General features: G+C 48.0%; 1 long non-coding RNA gene across 1 annotated transcript in view; it reads right to left on the minus strand.

Moving 5' to 3' along the window:
* Positions 1–422: 422 nt before the first annotated feature.
* The window catches only part of LOC134761825 (uncharacterized), a 49,550-nt gene continuing 34,299 nt past the window's right edge, over positions 423–15,673 (minus strand). The window contains exon 3 of the long non-coding RNA XR_010140968.1: positions 423–2,873. This is a non-coding gene — a long non-coding RNA (uncharacterized LOC134761825). The remainder of the gene's footprint in view (positions 2,874–15,673) is intronic.

Consider the following 15,673-nt stretch of genomic DNA (forward strand, 5'->3'; position numbering starts at 1 on the left):
TGCCGACATTTTTTTATTCCCAGATTTTGATGAGAAGATACAAACAGTGAGAGCACATTTTTAAAATTACAGAATCACCACCACTGCTCTTCTACATTCAGGCCGGGCACGGTTGCTTATGCCCATAATCCCAGCACTTTGGGAGTCCGAGGAGGGCAGATCACCTAAGGGTCAGGAGTCCATGACAAGCCAGGCCAAGATGGCGAAACCCCATCTCTACTAAAAATAGAAAATTAGCTGGGAGTGATGGCATGCACCTGTAATCCCAGCTACTTGGGAGGCTGAGGCAGGAGATTTGCTTGAACCCAGGAGGTGGAGGTTGCAGTGAGCCAAGATTGAACCATCAGAATCCGGCCTGGGTGACAAGAGCAAAACTCTGACTCAAAAAAAAAAAAAAAAAAAAAAGGAAAAGAAAGAAAAGAAATGTGTACGGCTTCAATGAAGGGTAATTTGGCAAAATCAGATAGTGCACTGGACACATGGCTCACACCTATAATCCCAGCGCTTTGGGAGGCCAAGGGGAGAGGATCACTTCAGCCCAGGAGTTTGAGACCAGCCTGGGCAATATGATGAGACCCCATCTCTACAAAAATTACAAAAATTAGCCAGGCATAGTGGTGCACATCTGTAGTCCCAGCTACTCTGGAGGCTGAGGTGGGAGAACGGTTTGAACCTGGGAATTTGAGGCTGCAGTGAGCTGTGATCACACCACTGCACTCCAGCCTGGGTGACAGTGCAAGATCCTTTCTCAAAAAAAAATTTTTTTAATGCATGAACTTTCTTGTTTGGCAATTCCACTTGTAGGAGTTTGTCCTGCTGACATATTTGCTCAGCGGTAAGGGATGTACATACAAAGCCAGTCACTACCTACAAATAACAAACCGTTGTAACATAAAATCTTTTTCTTTCACTCGCTGTGGAAACAACATATTCCTGTGTGCCTCTTATTTATAACCAGATATACCATTTATTGAGCTGGGGAACATTTACTCTGCTTCAACATGAAAACCGCTTTTTGGCCACACGTGGTGGCTCATGCTTATAATCCCAGCACTTTGGGAGACCAAGACATGAGGACTGCTTGAGCCTAGGAGTTCAAGACCAGCCTGGGCAACTTAGCAAGTTCCCGTCTCTACAAGAAATTAAAATAAAAAGTTAGCCAGATGTGGTGGTGCACACCTATGGTTCCAGCTACTCAGGAGGCTGAGGTGGGAGAATCACTTGAGCCCAGGAGGTCAAGGCTGCAGTGGGTTATGACTGTGCCACTGCACTCCAACCTGAGCAATGCAGTGAGACCCTGCCCCCACCTCCAAACCAAGAAATAGTTTTCTTAACCTCAGCACTATTGACATTTGGGGCAGGATCCTTCTCTGCTGCATGGGGCTGTTCTGGGCACTGGGGGATGTTACTAGCTTTCCTGCCCTCTACAGACTAGATGGATGCCATTGGCACCCCTGCTCCCATTGTGACAACCAAAAATATCTCCAGACACTGCCAAGTGCCTGCTGGGGGGCAAATTCACCCTCAGCTGAGAACCAGTGCCCTGAGATAACTATACACCATGTTGAACCCAGTACCTGGCTTCAGAAAATGCCCAGCAGATTCCACAATCATCAGCTCGCCTTCAATTCTCTAAACACTAAAGCAAGTCAGGCAGGTTCCTTCCTTGCAGGTGAGAAATCAGAGGCTGAGGTCACACAGGTAGGGAGAGGCAGGGCAGGATTCCAACTCAGCCCTGGATGGTTCCAGCAACTGCGTGGCCCATTCCTGCCCCTGCCACCCCCCGCCGCCCTCCTCCAGCCTCAGCCCTCATGTGTCTTTGGTTCTAATTAAGTCATCATTACAAACCCCTATGAGTTTCACCCAGCTCCAAGCTTCCAGGCAACAGATATATATCCCGAATATGTTGCTTTAATGAAACAGAGGGCACCCAGGACCCGGCAAAACCACTGGCATTTGTCTTCATGTGGATGGGCTCAAGCCGACCTCTGGGTGACTCCAATGTGGAAAGGAATTATCCGTAATAGAAAAAATAATGGATAAAAATTGGTACTGCCAGCACCCAAAGACCTCATCAGATTCCAGGGGGTAGGCTGCACATAAACTATGATAAAGGGGGCTCCCTCAGCCCAGCCAGTTATTAACTGCAGTTTAAAATAAGGGGGACTGCCGGTGAGGCGGGGTGATTCTTGTTTCACATCCGGGCTGCAAGACCATGCACAGGTCTAGTTACGGTTCAGGTCCAAGAAGCCACGTAGACAGCCCTCCAAGCTGCCTAGACAGAGTCCTGGGGGTACCAGGAGCTTAGTGGTCCCAAGCAGGAAGCAAAGCCGGCAGAGTCCAATCCCCCGGGCACAAGAGCCCTTCTGGGAGAGACTCCCTAAGACAGAGAGCTGACTTCACTGCCCAGATTCTCCCTGGGGCACATGGTGTCTCTGCGAAGCCGAGCCAGTGGTACCTGCCACGTGCCTGTGGAGGTGCACGGTGCAGACATCTCAGACCTCACCTGCGAGACAGGATCACATGACCCTCATTAGCTTTCCCTGCTGCTGATGAAGAAAAGTCTTCCTGGAGAGTTCCTTGAGAGGGCTGATGCTGTATTCCTTCTTTCACTCGGGGAATAGTCTTTGAGCATCTACTTTGGTCCAGGCGGTGGGAATGGTGGCAAACAATACAACTCATGTGTCTCCTGAATGGTGCCATCTTCCCAGGGCTTGTCCCATGACATGGGGCTCAGGTCCCCTCCACTCTGTGATCCCATAGATCTTTATGTGAGAATGGCTTCCTTTTCTTTGTAGTTCAGCACAGAGAGAAGGATTAAAAAGTCCCTTTTGGGAGGATGCTTTCACTGCTTCATTTCCTTTCTCTGACAGCTGAGGAAATCAGAAGACAAGGGAGATGACATTTGTTGTTGTTTTTTGTTGTTGTTGTTTTGGAGACAGAGTCTTGCGGTATTGCCCAGGCTGGACTGCAGTGGTGCGATCACAGCTCACCACAGCCTTGACCTTCTGGGCTCAAGCAATCCTCCTGCCTCAGCCCCCTGAATAGCTGAGACTACAGGTGTGCACCACCACGTGCAACTAGTTTTTATTTTTTTTTTTAGAAATGGGATCTCATTATGTTGCTCACGCTGGTCTCAAACCCCTGGGCTCAAGTGATCCTTCTGCCTTGGCCTCCCAAAATGTTAGGAATATAAGCGTGAGCCCCCACACCTAGCCAAGACTGTGTTCTTCCTCACCTGGTATCCCCCAAAACTTTCCCAATGTCCCAACTCCTCTGTGGCTCCTGGAAGGGGCTAAGCTTGTGAAGCTCCAGGCCAGGAGAAGTCTCTGTTTTCCTCCAGCACTTTCTTTCCTAGAAGCAAGGAGGCCGAGGGTGCCAGCTCTTTGAGTGAGGGAAAGGCTCAGGGAGAGAGGATTTTTAAAAACATTGGCTGTTGACTGCAAATGTTCTGCCTCATCATCTCTCCACTCCAGAAACTTTTTGCATGCTTACAAAGGGTGTTCTTTTCTCCTCTAAGTATTTGCCACCCAGCCCCACCTGTGAGAAGGTGGAAGTAGGGTCTCTGCCTGCGAAGGTAACTCTCAAATAAAAGGCAAGACCTGTCCCTCCTCCAATATCCCCAGGACAGAAGGACTGTGCAAATCTGCATATTGATCAAGCTTCTCCCTCCCTTATCTGAAGGGACTTACTTTCTTCAAGACACTTCTCCTCTTCCCATCTAGCTCCATGCCCCCATCCAGTCATCTTCCAGCCCATCTCTCCCCACCTGCATGCCACACAAGAGGTGCTTGACCACAGCACCTGGAAGTTCCTTAAAATTGAATGGTGTGTCAGGCTGGGCACGCTGGCTCATGCCAGTAACCCCAGCACTTTGGGAGGCTGAGGCAGGCAGATCACTTGAGGTCAGGAGTTCAAGACCAGCCTGGCCAACATGGTGAAACTCCATCTGTACTAAAAATACAAAAATTAGCTGGGTGTGGTGGTGCATGCCTGTAATCCCAGCTACTTGGGGGGCTGAGGCAAGGGAATTACTTGAAACCGGGAGGCAAAGTTTACAGTGAGCCGAGATTGTGCCACTGCACTCCAGCCTGGGCATTAGAGTGAGACTGTCTCAAAAAACAAACAAACAAAAAATTGAATGGTGTGATTAGCTTATGATTTTCAAAAAATGGAATGATGTATTCATTTTCTAAGCTGCATAACAAATCAACACAAATTTAGCAGCTTAAAACACCCATCTATTAACTCTCCTTTCCTGTGGGTCAGGAGTCTGGGGGTGCAGCTTTAGCTGGGTCCTCTGCTCAGGTTCTTACAAGGTTGTGATCAAGGTGTCGGCTGGAATTAGTGTCTCATATGAGGCTTGGGGTCTTCTCCCAACCTCACATGGTTGTTGGCAGAATTTATTTCCATGTGACTGTGGAACTCATGTGGCTGGCTTCTTCAAAACCAGTCGGGCATGGTGGCTCATGTCTATAATCCCAGCACTTTTCGGAGGCCGAGGCAGGTGGATCACCTGAGGTCAGGAGTTCAAGACCAGCCTGGCCAATATGGTGAAACCACGTCTCTACTAAAAATACAAAACTTAGCCAGGCATGATGGTGCATGCCTGTAATCCCAGCTACTTGGGAGGCCGAGGTTGGAAAATCACTTGAACTCCGGAGGCAGAGGTTGCAGTAAGTTGAGATCGTGCCACTGCACTCCAGCCTGGGCAAAAGAGTGAGACTCCATTTCAAAAACAAACAAACAAAAACCAAAAACCAGGAGGAAGGAGTCTGTCTCCTCCAGATCCTTATTGAAGATCTCACCTGAAGATATCAGGCCCACCCTGAATAATCTCCCTTTTGATTAAGTCAAAGCGAACGGATTAGGGACTTAGTTACATCTGCAAAATCCCTTCAACTTTTCTATAGGTATCGATTAGAAGCAAGCCACAGATCCTGCCTACACTCCAGAGGAGAGAAGATTACACCTGGCATTTATTCAGGGCAAGAATCTAAGGGGTCATCTCAGAATTCTGCCTTCCAAATAGATCCTCGGTGGAGCTCACATGCCTGGGGGAGCACCAGCCTTTGTTTAAAGGCAACAGAGAATGGTGCCCTGGCTCAGATCTTCAGCAAACCCCCAGAATGATGGTCCAGTCTCTGAGCCCAGGGCCAAGGCAGCAGGAGCTTTGGGCGTACATGGGGGCTGGCTTCCCCTACTGTGTAGTGAGTCATCACATCCGTATTAGACCCTAACTGTTGCTTAGGAAAAAACGATGATTTAGAAGAAGATGGAGAGAAGAGGAGAGTTAATTTAAAAGTACTTATATTCGGCCAGGCGCAGTGGCTCGCGCCTGTAATCCCAGCACTTTGGGAGGCTGAGGCAGGTGGATCACGAGGTCAGGAGATGGAGCCCATCCTGACAAAAACAGTGAAACCCCGTCTCTATTAAAAATACAAAAAATAAGCTTGGCATGGTGGCAGGCGCCTGTAGTCCCAGCTACTCGGGAGGCTGAGGCAGGAGAATGGCATGAACCCGGGAGGTGGAGCTTGCAGTGAGCCGAGATCACGCCACTGCACTCCAGCCTGGGCAACAGAGCGAGACTCCGTCTGAAAAAAAGAAAGAAAAAAAAAGTACTTATATTCATTCCTTAAGGCTACCACAACCAAGTACCACAAGCTGGGTGACTTTAAACAAGAGAAATTGATTGTCCTGTGGTTCTGGTGGCCAGCAGTCTGAAATGGTGGTGCCAGCAGGGCCACAATTCCTCCTGCACTTGTTGGGGAGTCCTGCCTTGCCTCGTCCTAGCTTCCTGTTGTCTCCTGGCAGTCTTCAGTGTTCCTTGGTTTGCAGACACATCAGCCCAATCTTCCGTCCGATCCATGGCCTTCTTCCCTGTGTCTCTGTGACTCGGCGTGTCCTCTCCTCTTTTATAGGACACCAGTCATTGACTTGGGGCCCTCCCTACTCCAGGATGACTTCATCATAATCAATAGCATCTGCAATAACCCTATTTCTTCCTTTCTTTCTTTTTTTGAGGCGGAGTTTCACTCTTGTTGCCCAGGCTGGAGTGCAATGGTGCGATCTCGGCTCAACGCAACGTCCACCTCCCACCTCCTGGGTTCAAGGGATTCTCCTGCCTCAGCCTCCCGAGTAGCTGGAATTACAAGTATGCACTACCACACCCAGCAAATTTTGTATTTTTAGTAGAGATGGGGTTTCTCTATGTTGGTCAGGCTGGTCTCAAACTCCTGCCCTCAGGTGATCCACCCGCCTTGGCCTCCCAAAGTGCTGGGATTACAGGCATGAGCCACCACGCCCAGCCTGCAATAACTCTATTTCTAAATAAGGTCACATTCTGAGCTACTATAATTTAGGATTTCAACATCTTTTGAGGCGGACTCAATTTAACCCATAAGAATACTATGTGGGCCACACATTGTACTTCACATCTGTTATCCCAGCACTTTGGGAGGTCGAGGCAGGAGGATCATTGGTCAGGGCCTGGGGGGACATCAGGTGCATAAGAACACAGCGTTGACTGAGTGTGGGGACTCACACCTGTAAGTTTGGGAAGCTAAGGCAGGGCGATCACTTGAGCCCAGGAGTTTGAGGCCAGCCTGGGTGACATAGTGAGATCTCATTCCTAAAAAAAAATTTAATTAGCTGGTCATGGTGGTACCCGCCTACAGTCCCAGCCACTCAGGAGGCTGAAGCAGGAGGGTCGCTTGAGTCCAGAAGATCAAGGCTGTGGCGAGCTGTGATTGTACCACTGCACTCCAGCCTGGGCAATAGAGCAAGCCCTGTCTCAAAAAAAAAAAAAAAAAAAGTCCCCTCCCTTGTCTTCTGATTCCCTGAGCTGTCATAGAAAGGATATGAAGCAGTGAAAGCATCCTCCCAAAAAGGGACTTTTCAAAACCAGCCTAAGCAACATAGCAAGACCTTGCCTCTAGACAGTATTTAAATTTGAAGGAAAAAAAAAAAAAAAAGCAGTACTATGGCACAGAGTTGACAGCTACAGGTGTGGCTACATCCAGGTCCTCAAACTATATCATCAGAATGACCCCTCACCCTCCCCCTGCTTTCCATTTTACTTTCTTAAACATGAACATGAAATTCCCAAGATTGTCTCTCCTTTGGCTAATCTGCTTCTCAGACCCAATCACTGTGTCCAGGGTGGTGGAAGGATACTGACATCCAGGCTGGGACCACATGCCCCAGCCCCAGATCAGGGTGGGGAGTGGCCAGTCGCACACATGCCGTGGGGGACTAGTGACTCCTTGGTGGAAAGTCGGGGACTGTCATTGGAGAGGAGCGATGGAAGAAAGGCTGACACACTGCAATGTATCTCCTGCACCAGCCTGAGCCTCGATGTCTTGAGAATGGGGGTTAGCAGCCTGATGACCCAGTACTCAGTCCAGGTCAATCCCAACTCCATCTTTGGTGCCACCCACAGTACATGGACCCCCCACTTGATTTGCTGACCACACGTGCAAACAGCCATCTCCCAGCCCCATCCCCGCAGTCCCCCTGAACCAAGTTGAAATTCCCCTCAGTTCTCACCAAGTTTAAAAGCAATTCTGAGGGTGAGCGGCTCATTCTGCTAGTTTAAATCTCTCGGTTCCTTCCCTCTCTAGAACTCTGTACTTACTGCTCCATCACTGGTAATGACAATGAACATTTTCACAATCTCAGTTTTTATTTCAAAGTGATTGAGGACCAGTTAGAATAAGTTATGCTACAGAAACTAAAGAAATCCCATCAAGCAAATGATGTGTAATAGAAAGTCTTAGGACAGCCGTGTATATTTTCTCCCCCAATGAATCAATTGAAAATGAGAAGCCCTTACCGCCATGTTCCGAGCAGAAACTATCAAAAGTGTAAGCCATGATATAATTTGATGATATTACATCCGTCAAGTAGATATGGCCCAGGGGTGAAAAGTGTATGCTTCGTAACTAGATGATGGTCAAGAGTTATAAAAATGAGGTCCTCTCTGTTCAACATTTCTCCTTTCTTGAAAGGATACTCAATGTCATGCTCAGGGCCTCTAATGGCCAGAAGTAAAGTTCCTCCCTGTTCCAGCGCACCCCAGGGCAACCCCAAAACAAGAGCAACTGCTTATAACCATGTAGAATATATACTGTGCAATTCCTGGGGTGGCATTTTCATAAATATGTGGGTGGGGCCCCCTGGAGGTGTGCAATGCACAACTTACACAAATGGTAAGTCATCGTATCCCAAAGTCCACCAAGAACAGGTAAACAAAATTCCCATCGATGTTGCCATCAGTCATGAGTCTGCCTTTTCTTCATGGGACAGTAGCAAAAACAATTTGGCCAATTGTGCTTGGAGGATCTCTAAGATGGAATCAGGGCCTCTCACTTTCAGCACTATGGACATTTGGGGCTGCATCATTATTTTGTCTTAGTGGGAGTTGTCCGGGGCATTGTAGGATGTTTAGCAGCATCCCTGGCCTCTACCCACTAGATGCCAGTAGCACCGCCTCCTCTAGCTGCAACATCCAAAATTGTCTCCAGACATGGCCACATGTTCTCTGGGGGGCAAAATCACCCCCTGGTTGAGAAGCCCTAAAGTAAAGACGTAACACGCAGATCAAATGTAAGTGAGAGAGCCTAAGGGCCACACAGGTGATGCTGTACCCATGACAAAGACAGAGTCTTAAAGAGGTTAGAGAGGTGAAAAAAGAGAAAGGAAATGAAGTCCCAGCTGCTGAGAGCAACAGACACTGACTAGATGTTGTTGATAGTCATCTTTAAACTGAGTTAAAAGATGCTGAGAAGCTGTCAGCTCCCATCTTGCTCTCCAGGAACAACGCTGCTGAAAAAGGCCTGGAAATCAACAAAGCCCCAAACACAGGTGCACTGAGCAAAGAAAGCAGAGTTGAGACAAAAAAGACATTCGCTCAAAGACTACTCATTTCCAAGAAGGGAAAAAAAGTGGAGTCACGAAAAACAGTTGAGGCTGGGTAGAGTGACTCACACCTGTAATCCCAGCACTTTGGGATTACTCCCAGGCTGAGAAGGGAAGATTGCTTGAGCTCAGGAGTTCAAGACCAGCCTGGGAAACATAGCAAGACCTTGCCTCTAGAAAAAGGGAAAAAATTAGCCAGGTGTGGTGATACATGCCTGCAGTCTCAGCTATTCAGGAGGCTGAGGTGGGAGGATCACGTGAGCCCAGGAGGTAGAGGCTGCAGTGAGCCGGGATCACACCACTGCACTCCAGCCTGGGCTACAGATTGAGATCCTGTCTCAAAAAAGAAAAAAATTAAACAAAATTAAGGCTGGGCACGATGGCTCATGCCTGTAATCCCAGCACTTTGGGAGGCCAAGGTGGACAGATCACGAGGTCAGGAGATCGAGACCATCCTGGCTAACACAGTGAAACCCCATCTCTACAAAAAACACAAACAATTAGCCAGACATGGTGGTGGGTGCCTATAGTCCCAGCTACTCTGGAGGCTCAGGCAGAAGAATGGAGTGAACTCGGGAGGTGGAGGTTGCAGTGAGCCAAGATCATGCCACTGCACTCCAACCTGGGCAAAAGAGCAAGACTCCATCTCAAAAAAAAAAAAAAAATTAAAAATTTTTTGAGAGCAAGTCTCTCTCTGTCACCCAGGCTGGAGTGTAATGGTGTGATCTCGGCTCACTGCAACCTCTGCCTCCTGGGTTCAAGTGATTCTCATGTCTCAACCTCGTGCCTCAACATGACTACAGGCATGTTGTCACCATGCCTGGCTAATTTTTGCATTTTTAGTAGAGACGGGCTTTTGCCATGTTGTCCAGGATGGTCTTGAACTCCTAGGTTCAAGCAATCTACCCACCTCAGCCTCCCAAAATGCTGAGATTACAGGCATGAGCCACCGTGCCCGACCTCTAACTTTTCATTATGGAAATTTCCCATATGCACAAAAAGTAGGGAGAGAATTGCCCCATGAACCCCCTATGCACCCATCATCCCACTGCAAGAACTTGTCAACATTTCCCCAATCTCATTCCAGTTCCCGCTTTTCTTTTCCTTCTTGCTATTTTAGGATATTTTAAAGCAAATTCCAGACATTTCATTTCATCCACATCCATAACACACCAGGGTGCATTCTTGATGTAAGGATTTTGTTTTGTTTTATAACCCCCATGCCATTGCCACAGTTAATAGATTTAACATGAAGAAACTAAGATTATTGCAGGTGGAGAAAAGATCTAATTACCACCTTAAAGCCTCTCCTACTAGCGCTTCTCAGATCGGGAGGTGTAGGCAAATCACCCGGGCATCCTGTTAAAATGCAGATTCTGGCCCAGCAGGTCCTCCCTGGTGGGCCCTGAGAGTCTTCAATTACAAAAGCTCCCAGGTGACACAATGCTGCGCGTCCATGGATCACACAAGAGGAAGGGACGGCCAAACACCCACAACTGGGTGCAAAGTCCTGACTGTCCCTGACTTCACGGCCTTCAGTGAATGGGGAAGCTGGGTACCATTTGGGAAAGAAGGGAGGTTTTTCATATCTCCAGGCCCTGTAGAACTGCCAGTAAATAACAGACACAAGGTCAGCAAAGTCCAACCAACAGCACGAGTGCATTCATATTCCACAACCACTGCAGCAAAAACCATGAAATGGGTGGCTTCAAACAATGTCTGGGCCGGGTGCCGTGGCTCACACCTAAATAATCTCAGCACTTTGGGAGGCTGAGGTGGGTGGATCACTTGAGGCCAGGAATTCGATACCAGCCTGGCCAATGTGGCAAAACCTTGTCTCTACTAAAAATACAAAAATTAGCCATGCATGGTGGCAGGCACCTGTAGTCCCAGCTACTTGGGAGGCTGAGGCAAGAGAATGACTTGAGCCCAGGAGGTAGAGTTTGCAGTGAACTGAGACCGTGCCACTGCACTCCAGACTGGGCAACAGAGCAAGGCTCTGTCTCAAAAAAAAAAAGTCTGGAGGCCAGAAGTCCAAAATCAGTCAAATGTCAGCAGGAGCAGCATACTCCTTCGAGGTTCTAGGGGAGAATCAATTCCTTGCCTCTTCCAAATTGTAGAGGCTACTAGAATTCCTCAACTTGTGGCTGCATGATCCAATCTCTGCCTGTGTGATCACCTTGTCTCCTCCTTTTCTGTCTGGGTCTCCTCCTCTGGAGGAAGAGTGTCAGGCCTCTGAGCCCAAGCTAAGCCATCATATCCCCTGTGACCTGCACGTACACATCCAGCTGGCCAATTCCTGCCTTAACTGATGACATTATCTTGTGAAATTCCTTCTCCTGGCTCATCCTGGCTCAAAAGCTCCCCTACTGAGCACCTTGTGACCCCCACTTCTGCCTGCCAGAGGACAACCCTTCTTTTTCCTTTACCTACCCAAATCCTATAAAATGGCCCCACCCCTATCTCCCTTCACTGACTCTCTTTTCGGACTCAACCCACCTGCACCCAGGTGAAATAAACAGCTTTATTGCTCACACAAAGCCTGTTTGGTGGTCTCTTCACAGGGACCCATGTGAAATTTGGTGTTGTGACTCAGATCAGGGGACCTCCCTTGGGAGATCAATCCCCTGTCCTCCTGCTCTTTGCTCTGTGAGAAAGATCCACCTATGACCTCAGGTCCTCAGACTGACCAGCCCAAGAAACATCTCACCAATTTCAAATCCAGTAAGTGGCTTCTTTTTACTCTCTTCTCCAACCTCCCTCACTATCCCTCAACCTCTTTCTCCTTTCAATCTTGGCACCACACTTCAATCTCTCCCTTCTCTTAATTTTTCAATTCCTTTCATTTTCTGGTAGAGACAAAGGAGACACATTTTATCTGTGGACCCAAAACTCCGGCACTGGTCATGGACTAGGGAAGGCAGCCTTCCCTTGGTGTTTAATCATTGCAGGGACACCTCTCTGATTATTCACCCAGGTTTCAGAGGCTTCAGATCACGCAGGGACGCCTGCCTTGTTCCTTCACCCTTAGCAGCAAGTCCCGCTTTTCTGGGGGAGGAGTCAGAACCCCTCAAACCCTTCTCCTTCACCCTTAACAGTAAGTCCTGCTTCTCTGGGGAGGGGGCAGGAAACCTGACCTCTTATCTCTGCACCCTAATCCCTTATTTCCACACCCCGACCTCCTATCTCTGTGCCCTGATCCCTTATTTCCATGCCCCGACCTCTTATCTCTGTGCCCTGATCTCTTATTTCCATGACATGACCTCTTATCTCTGTGCCCCAACCACTTATTTCTGTGCCCCGACCTCTTATCTCTGCACCCCAACCCCTTTCCAACTTTTCTGGAAGGCAAGAACCCCCCACCCCTTCTCTCCATGTCTCTACTCTTTTCTCTAGGCTTGCCTCCTTCACTATGGGCAAGCTTCGGCCCTCCATTCCCCCTTCTTCTCCCTTAGCCTGTCTTCTTGAAAACCTAAAACCTCTTCAACTCACACCTGACCTAAAACCTAAATGCCTTATTTTCTTCTACAATGCCACTTGAACCCAATACAAACTCGAAAGGTGTTCCAAATAGCCAGGAAATGGCACTTTCAATTTTTACATCCTACAAGATCTAGATAATTCTTGTTGTAAAATGGGCAAACGGTCTGAAATGCCTGACGTCCAGGCACTTTTTTACACATCAGTCCTTCCCTAGTCTCTGTTCCCAATGCAACTCATCCCAAATCTTCCTTCTTTCCCTCCCACCTGTCCCCTCAGTCCCAACCCCAAGCGTCACTGAGTCTTTCTAATCTTCCTTTTCTACAGACCCATCTGACCTCTCCCCTCCTCACCAGGTCAAGCTAGGTCCCAATTCTTCCTCAGCCTCTGCTCCTCCACCCTATAATCCTTTTATCACCTCACCTCCTCACACCTGGTCCGGCTTACAGTTTCGTTCCGTGACTAGCCCTCCCCCACCTGTCCAGCAATTTACTCTTAAAAAGGTGGCTGGAGCTAAAGGCACAGTCAAGGTTAATGCTCTTTTTTCTTTATCCCAAATCAGATAGCGTTTAGTCTCTTTTTCATCAAATATAAAAATCCAGCCCAGTTCATGACTTCTTTGGCAGCAACACTGAGACGCTTTACAGCCCTAGACCCTAAAATGTCAAAAGGCCGTCTTATTCTCAATATACATTTTATTATCCAATCTGCTCCCGACATTAAATAAAACTCCAAAAATTAAATTCCGGCCCTCAAACCCCACAACAGGACTTAATTAACCTCGCCTTCAAGGTGTACAATAATAGAGTAGAGGCAGCCAAGTAGCAACATATTTCTCAGTTGCAATTCCTTGCCTCCACTGTGAGACAAACTCCAGCCACATCTCCAGCACACAAGAACTTCCAAACACCTAAAGGACAGTGGCCAGGTATTCCTCCAGAGCCGCCTCCCCCAGGAGCTTGCTACAAGTGCCAGAAATCTGGCCACCAGGTCAAGGGATGCCCACGGCCTGGGATTCCTCCTAAGCCATGTCCCATCTGTGTGGAACCCCACTAGAAATCGGACTGTTCAACTAACCTGGCAGCCACTCCCAGAGGCCCTGGAATTCTGGCCCAAGCCTCTCTGACTGACTCCTTCCCACATCTTCTCGGCTTAGCAGCTGAAGACTGACACTGCCCGATTGATCACCTGGGAAGCCTACAGGACCATCAGAGATGCTCTAGGTAACTCTCACAGTGGGGGCCAAGTCGTCCCCTTCTTAATCAATACAGAGGCTACCCACTCCACATTACCTTCTTTTCAAGGGCCTGTTTCCCTTGCCTCCATTAACTGTTGTGGGTATTGATGGCAGGCTTCTAAACCTCTTAAAACTCCCCAACTCTGGTGCCAACTTAGACGATACACTTTTAAGCACTCCTTTTTAGTTATCCCCACCTGCCCAGTTCCCCTATTAGGCCGAGACACTTTAACTAAATTATCTGCTTCCCTGACTATTCCTGGACTACAGCTACCTCTCAGTGCCACCCACCTTAACCCACAATTAGAAGATACCTCTACTCCCTCCTTGGCGACCTATCACGCACCCATTCCCATCTCATTAAAACCTAATCACCCTTACCCTGCTCAATGCCAATATCCCATCCCATAGCATGCTTTGAAAGAATTAAAGCCTGTTATCACTCGCCTGCTACAGCATGGCCTTTTAAAGCCTATACACTCTCCTTACCATTCCCCTATTTTACCTGTCCTAAAACCAGACAAGCCTTACAAGTTAGTTCAGGATCTGCGCCTTATCAACCAAATTGTTTTGCCTATCCACCCCATGGTGCCAAACACATATACTCTCCTATCCTCAATTCCACCCTCCACAAACCATTATTCTGCTCTGGATCTCAAACATGTTTCTTTACTATTCCTTTGCACCCTTCATCCCAGCCTCTCTTTGCTTTCACTTGGACTGACCCTGACACCCATCAGGCTCAGCAAATTACCCGGGCTGTACTGCCACAAAGCTTCACAGACAGCCCCCATTACTTCAGTCAAGCCCAAATTTTTTCCTTATCTCTTACCTATCTCAGCATAATTCTCATAAAATCACACATGCTCTCCCTGCTGATTGTGTCTGACTAATTTCTCAAACCCCAACCCCTTTTACAAAACAGCAACTCCTTTCCTTCCTGGGCATGGTTGGATACTTTCACCTTTAGATACCTGGATTTGCCATCCTAACAAAACCATTATATAAACTCACAAAAGGAAACCTTGCTGACCCCATAGATCCTAAATCCTTTCCCCACTCCTCTTTCTGTTCCTTGATGACAGCTTTAGAGACTGCCCCCAACTTAGCTCTCCCTGAATCATCCCAACCCTTTTCATTACATACAGCCAAAGTGCAGGGCTGTGCAGTCGAAATTCTTATACAAGGACCAGGATCGTGTCCTGTAACCTTTTTGTCCAAACAACTTGACTTTACTGTTTTAGGCTGGCCATTATGTCTCCATGCAGCAGCTGCTGCCACCCTAATACTTTTAGAGGCCCTCAAAATCACAAACTATGCTCAACTCATTCTCTACAGCTTTCATAATTTCCAAAAATCTCTTCTTCCTCACACCTGCTGCATATACTTTCTGCTCCTCGGCTCCTTCAGCTATACTCACTCTTTGTTGAGTCTCCCACAATTACCATTGTTCCTGGCCCGGACTTCAATCCAGCCTCCCACATTATACCTGATATCACACCTGACCCTCATGACTGCATCTCTCTGATCCACTTGACATTCACCCCGTTTCCCCACATTTCCTTCTTCCCTGTTTCTCACCCTGATCACACTTAGTTTATTGATGGCCGTTAAACCAGACCTAATCGCCACACAACACCAAAGGCAGGCTATGCTATAGTGCAATCCACTAGCCCACCTCTTAGAACCTCTCATTTCCTTTCCATCGTGGAAATCTATCCTCAAGGAAATAACTTCTCAGTGTTCCATCTGCTATTCTACTACTCCTCAGGTATTATTCAGGCCCCCTCCCTTCCCTACACATCAAGCTCAGGGACTTGCCCCCACCCAGGACTGGCAAATTAGCTTTACTCAATGTGCCCTGAGTCAGGAAACTAAAATACCTCTTGGTCTAGGTAGACACTTTCACTTGGTAGGAAGAGGCCTTTCCCACAGGGTCTGAGAAGGCCACCACGATCATTTCTTCCCTTCTGTCAGACATAATTCCTCAGTTTAGCCTTCCCACCTCTACACAGTCCTATAGCAGACCAGCCTTTA

The sequence above is a fragment of the Pongo abelii genome, chromosome 7 (genome assembly GCF_028885655.2).
Source record: "Pongo abelii isolate AG06213 chromosome 7, NHGRI_mPonAbe1-v2.0_pri, whole genome shotgun sequence".
Lineage (NCBI taxonomy): Eukaryota > Metazoa > Chordata > Mammalia > Primates > Hominidae > Pongo > Pongo abelii.